We start from the raw sequence: 5,989 nt of genomic DNA, 5'->3' as shown, positions 1-5,989 counted from the left end.
CCCTCCTTACACACGCGCGCTCCCCCCGCCCCCCGCCCGCCGCCGGCCTCCCCCCGCCCGCCGCCGCCGCCGCAGCGCCAGACTGCTTAGTCTGCAATAATCCGCAGCCCCGCGTCCCCCCGCTGCCTGCCCGCCCGCCGCCGCCGCGCTCCGCCGCGCTCCGCCGGGGCCGCGGCCGGGGGCGCCCGGTGGGGAGCGGCGCGGCGGGCGGGCGGCCGTTGGTGTCCCCCGCCCGCGCGCGCGGCCGTTGGCGCCGCCGCCCGCGCGGCCGTTGGTGTCCCCCGCGCGCGCGCGGCCGTTGGCGCCGCCGCCCGCGCGGCCGTTGGTGTCCCCCGCGCGCGCGCGGCCGTTGGCGTCCCGCGCGCGCGCGCGGCCGTTGGCGCCGCCGCCCGCGCAGCCGTTGGTATCCTCCGCGCGCGCGGGGCCTGGCGGTCCCCACACGGCAGCGCCTCGCGCGCGCTTGGGCGGCGGCCAGGCGCGGAGCGGGGCCAAGGCGCTGCACAGCCGCGGCGCCGTGCCAGCGGCGCGGAGCGGCGCGGGGGGAGGGAACAGCCGCGTACTGTAATAATAACCCTGCAGCAGCGGCAGCAAAGGGCATCTGAGGAGAAGGGGAGGGAGACGGAGGCAGCGGCAGCCGCGCGCCGCTTCGCCTCGCCTGTGCCGCTGCCTGTCTGAGAGGAGAGAAAATGGTGGGCGGGGAGGAGGGGGCGCCCGCGGCGGCCGGGAGCCCGCGGCGAGGGGCAGCGAGCCGGGGCGCGACCGCCGCAGGCGCAGCTCCGCGCCCGCGCAGGTGCCGCGGCCGGGCCGGGCGCGCGAGCAGGGCCCCGCGAGCCTCGCAGGAGCTGCCTGGGTTGGTTTGGTACCGTAAGTGGCACCGACTGAGGGAAGCAGCACGGGCTGGGAGACGGAAACAGCCGAGTGACGTACCCAGCGGTGACACGAAAGGCTGTACAAAGACTCCCACTACAAAGGCACCCGGGGAAACAGCAGCGCAGACACAGCACGTTGATAAGGGGAGACAGAGGCAGAGTGCTGCTGCAGTAAAACGCTATGCAGAGATACATGACAAAAGACTAGAGAAAAAAGTATGAAGAAACTGCATTTCTGTGACCTTGCACCACGTGTAGGTATCTTCCTTCAGGTTAAAACACCTAAGGCCAAGGAGGTTAAAATGGTATGAAATCATATGTGTTGCAGGCTAATGGGACATTAGCCTAAGGCCTAGGTTTAGAGCAACTAATACTGTCAAATCCACTTGTACTTACTTCCCCATATCAGTGCATGTTTCAGTGGTCCACATAGGATTTCCATTTATTGAGTGGAATCAGCATGTTAGTATGCCTCTGCCCATTTCTGACCAGTTACCAGGTCACTGGGAATGCTTTCCAGGCCTCTCAGTTCAGTGAAAATTAGGACACTGGAAGGGAGAAAGGTGGGGGTACATTCAGCCCCAGATATTTAAATCTCTGATAAGCTCTGATAGTATTTCTAGCTTTAGTACAGTAGGATCATCAGGTCATTAGCCACTTAGGACATGTTGCTGCATAGTATAATATTCTGTTTCTTGGAATAAAATTTCTTTTAAAAAGAATTAAGGAATATCTTTGATCCAGTCTTCTTTCAGCTGGATTTTGTATCATTTGCTGGCACTGTTCAGTTGGCACACGTCACTGGACTTCTGACACAGCTACATGTGGTTAGAAGACCTTTTCTTTCTTGCTGCCTTCCATATCTCTGCTCAGAAATGGATGTCTTTGATGTCTCTTTACAAGGAGGCTCAGCTCCATGTTCTACGCTTTCTATTTGGACACAGGACATACTCGGACCTCTTCTTCCCTGCTGTCAGGTCTTCTGAGCATGGATTGTGCCCAATCCTTCCCACTGGAGTCCGAGCGAAGCCCCCCAACCCGCACGCAGCCTCTGAGACGGGCTGGCTTCTCCCCTTTGATCACAACCAGCTGGACACCAGTTAGCAGAGTGCAGCCACCTCCCCTGACAGCATGCAGTTGCTCAGCTGGCTCGGATCCTTCCCCACCCTCCTCAGTTACACCTCTTTTACCATTTGTATGCTTTCCAGGCACGCTGCCAGTCCCTGAGAGCCTTGCCAACAGCTCTGCAGGCACAGTGGTGCACACAACCCACAGGTTTGCTCTCTTTGACTTGCCCCCACTCATGGCCCTGGGCTTCCCGGGAGGATGTGGACAAGCTAGCTTGAGTGGCACCACCTGACACCTCAACTGTTCCAGCCCACAGAGTGGCAGCTGCGGTTTTCTCAGGAGTTTAGCCACAGATCCCAAGCTCCCGAGCAGCTTTGGTCATCTTCCACTTTCTTGCAGCCTGCCTTTTGCTGCAGGATGATTGCATGCAAAACATGCAGCAGCAAGTTGGAGAAAGCAATTCAGGCACACTGGGTCAATTGTTTCTATTAGACAAATGAAAACACTCACTCAGAAATACATACTTATTACTGCTTGTGTCTGCTCTCTTTCCTGCCCCCTCCACAGGTCATCATTGATCAAACACTAGGCCTGTATCACATTAGAGGCTATATATTTAAACTCTATCTCAAGATAGTGTAGGTGAATTCTTCTAACCTTTTTGCAAAATAACAGTTTTTTAGATGGCCTAGTGTAGCTAGTAGCCTTTCACTGCACAGTTTCAGATAACAACAGTGGGTTCCTTTGGTGTGGGTACATTTGCTGACCTGGGGGAATATGTTTCCTAGCTAGTAAAGATCCAGAGACTCACTACAGAGAGATTCAGCACTGGGGGGGATGAAACCAGATACCAAGGACATAACTGATGGTAAGCTTCATGAAACCCTTAAGAAGCTTAAGTGGACAATGTTGAAGTGGACTGAACATGCCAGTATAAAGCATATTGGATGTGGGATTTCCTGGAAAGTTGTGTCTGTTCCAAGTGGGAGGAGAGGTATGAGCTCGTACAGATGACAAGCCGTCAGCTAAACCTTTGGTGTCTTTCTCCCTCTCCTGCTGCCTCAAGCCCTATGTGCGTAACTCCTATAACCCTTTCTCCACATATCCACCTACCTGCAGCCCACATCCTAAAGCCTACTGAGAATGTCCTTTTATTCAAACCAGCAAGAATGGCTGCATACAGGCACAGACCTGCAGCTGGACCTGAGCCCTTAACGTCTTCTCTTTCTTCCCAGTGACTTGCTCTCTTTCCCCTTAAACTGGTTTGCTGTGCTGTTTGTAGTTGCCCGTATCGGTAAAGTCCTACCTGCACGCTCCCTATGAATAGCTAAGTTGCTAAGTTCTGCTCAAAGTCTGCACTGTTCAGTTTGGCTATAATGTCCTGAACTTCCTTTCCATCAGCAAGTTTCCATTAACAGCTCTGTGTGGAAAATAGGAAACAAAGGCAAAACTGGAATAAGAGGTCAAAAGCCTGTGAGCATGGGAGAAGAGCAGGAGGGAGCAGAGGATGGTCCAGCCCTGACATGGACTAGGAGAGGTTTTGCCACTCCTGGTTCTGGAAATGTAATCACAGCTCCAAGCTTTGCAAGACAAAGGACTAATATAGAGGATGTTGACCCCAAACAATGACATGGAAACCAAGAGAGCTTAAGAAACACATTCCAGCAAAGCAAAGAGTTACACTGAACTGAAAATATCTTTGAAAATCACTTTAATGAAAATATTAATCAAGAAATACACCAAAAGAAAAAAAAATATTGATCACTTATTTGGTAAAGAAGTAAAAAGCATTAGGATTACTAAGTTGTGAGGAAGTGAAAATGTTCTTTCACTCGCAGCTGGAAATTTCAGCCTGTAAGTCCAATGCCAGACTTCCCTCTTTTGTCTCTAATCACCAATACATAATTTCATTATTACAAATGTGGCATATAAACAAATAGTCCCCTTGTCTCCAGGAGGAAGACATTTAACCCTGAGCCTAGTTTTTATACCCTGTGGTTACCTAAACCAATCTGGTTTCGTTCTGTGGTCAATTTTAGGTGGAGGTGAAGAGCTTGTTCCATCTACTGCCTTTCTGTGCCCATGTCCTTTCATTCTTTTTCCATTTATTTCTCTCTGTGGCCTGCCTTATAAACCCTAAAATAGGTAAAACCCCAATTTACAAAGCATTATAACTATACAAATAGTCTAAAATAGGCTGTCAAAGCTGAGAGAAGAGAATAGGCTCTTGTGGCTGAAAGGAAGAAGTTACACATATAATGAAGGTTTACTGTTTATAAATCAACAGCTGGGAAACTTCATAGCTTGCAATGAATAGGCACAAAATAGTTGCCAGAGAATCACTCACAAGTGGTCCTTCCCAGTGCTGACAGCAAGCAGAGAAGCTGTATCATACGCTACGGGCCATGATTCCCACTCATCTTCTCACTTTCATCCTTCAGCCATCTGATCCCAATATTGTGTGCAACACTGCAAATGAACAAGAATCTGGTCTGGAAAGAGGGGTTTGGTTCAAGCCTGACAGGTAACACAGTGGGAAACAGGATGCATGGAAAGCTGCTAGCACAGGTAATAAATTGGCCTGGACCATCTGAAATAAGAAGGTGGGAGGGTGGCATATGGGATGCTGGGGGAAGCAGGCAGGAAAAGTTTTGGCCATGAATTCAGGTCATGCATGCAGCTCTTGGGAAATCCATCCAAACCTCAGTGTAGTTATAGCTTTCCAGCTTTGGTCAATAGGCAGCTTTCCTTAATGACAGCACCACTGCAGCACCTTCACAGATGTATTCTAAAAGCAGAAACTCACCATGTAGGCATAAAGGCACAGCATGTAATGCCAGCTTTGCTCTCTTCCAGAGCCTTCTGCCTCTCGCGCACTTTCTACTCTTCATTTCTATTCATCAATAAGTTAGTTTAAGGAAGAAAGTGGGGAAATACATTGCTCTAGTTAAAAACTTGAGCAGCTTTTCATAGCAATAAAGAGGACGACATTGTAATGAGCTACTTGTCAGAGCGTGTGCGTGATGTTTTTATGGCAACTTAATTGAAGTGTGAGGGGAAGACTACCCATTAGCTCACTTTTTCTTTTTCAGAAGACATAAACTATGGGCTCCATTTCCATTTTAGTTTTCTGGGGGCTGGATTCAGAGGATTTTTTTTTCTTCTTTATCTCCAAATCTATGAGAACTTTGTTTTCATTTATTTTTATTACTAAATAAAATGAGCTGTACATAAATAACTAATGGAACTGAGTTATCTGGCAGCTTTTCAATTAAGATTAATTTGTCATTAAACAAACCAAATGTTGAGGATTTAATGCTGATGCTCCAACAGGGTACAGTTTGGATGGAAGAACTACATATCAGCTTAGGAAACAAATCCTGCTAAGCAAATTTGTTCACTTTTAACAAACTAAAGCTCCTGACATTTCTAGAATAGATTATTGGTTCACCTATTGCAGTTCCTGTGCAATAATGACTAACACTGAATACCTGAGAGCAAGATATGCAGAAGAGTATTCAAGAATACACCAAAAGAAGGAAAATCATAAATACTCAGCATGGCAAGGCCTCTACAGTTAGATCAGCCTATTTAACTTCCATGAAGCTACCCACATGTATACAACTAAGTACACTGCTAATATTAAGCACATCAAAGTTAAAGTGAAATTCTGCATCAACTGAAAATTTAGGGGGTTGCTATATGTTTGGATAAAATGTTTTTCTATAGAACAGACAGAGAAATCATTTGAGAATACGGAAGAAGTAGTAGGATTTGATCATGATTTGTAGATACAGATAGAAGAAAAACTGACAGAGTATGGCAAATTTCAGTCTTGAGAGACTGTGAGGGTAGTGTATCTCAAGAAAACAATAGTAAATATGAAAGAGAACTGCTAGAGAAAGCAAGAGAAAGATACTAGGACTATAATCATTTCAGTCAACAGCACTTTGTGATTTCCAGATTTGCAGTCGTGTTTGGAAAAGAGTAGCCACAGTCCCAGAAAGAGTCTAAGACTTAAGTAAAGTCCTGCACTGCTCTAGTGGTATAAG

At 48.4% G+C, this 5,989-nt stretch overlaps 1 long non-coding RNA gene across 1 annotated transcript in view; it reads right to left on the bottom strand.

Annotated features, from left to right (window-relative positions):
* Positions 1–4,295: 4,295 nt before the first annotated feature.
* LOC134153985 (uncharacterized) overlaps positions 4,296–5,989 on the bottom strand; it is a 115,303-nt gene continuing 113,609 nt past the window's right edge. Inside the window, exon 5 of the long non-coding RNA XR_009961297.1 lies at positions 4,296–4,406. This is a non-coding gene — a long non-coding RNA (uncharacterized LOC134153985). The remainder of the gene's footprint in view (positions 4,407–5,989) is intronic.

The sequence above is a fragment of the Rhea pennata genome, chromosome Z, assembly GCF_028389875.1.
Source record: "Rhea pennata isolate bPtePen1 chromosome Z, bPtePen1.pri, whole genome shotgun sequence".
Classification (NCBI taxonomy): domain Eukaryota; kingdom Metazoa; phylum Chordata; class Aves; order Rheiformes; family Rheidae; genus Rhea; species Rhea pennata.
Note: the sequence above shows the minus strand (reverse complement) of the source record. Positions and strands in the feature narration are given on the sequence as shown.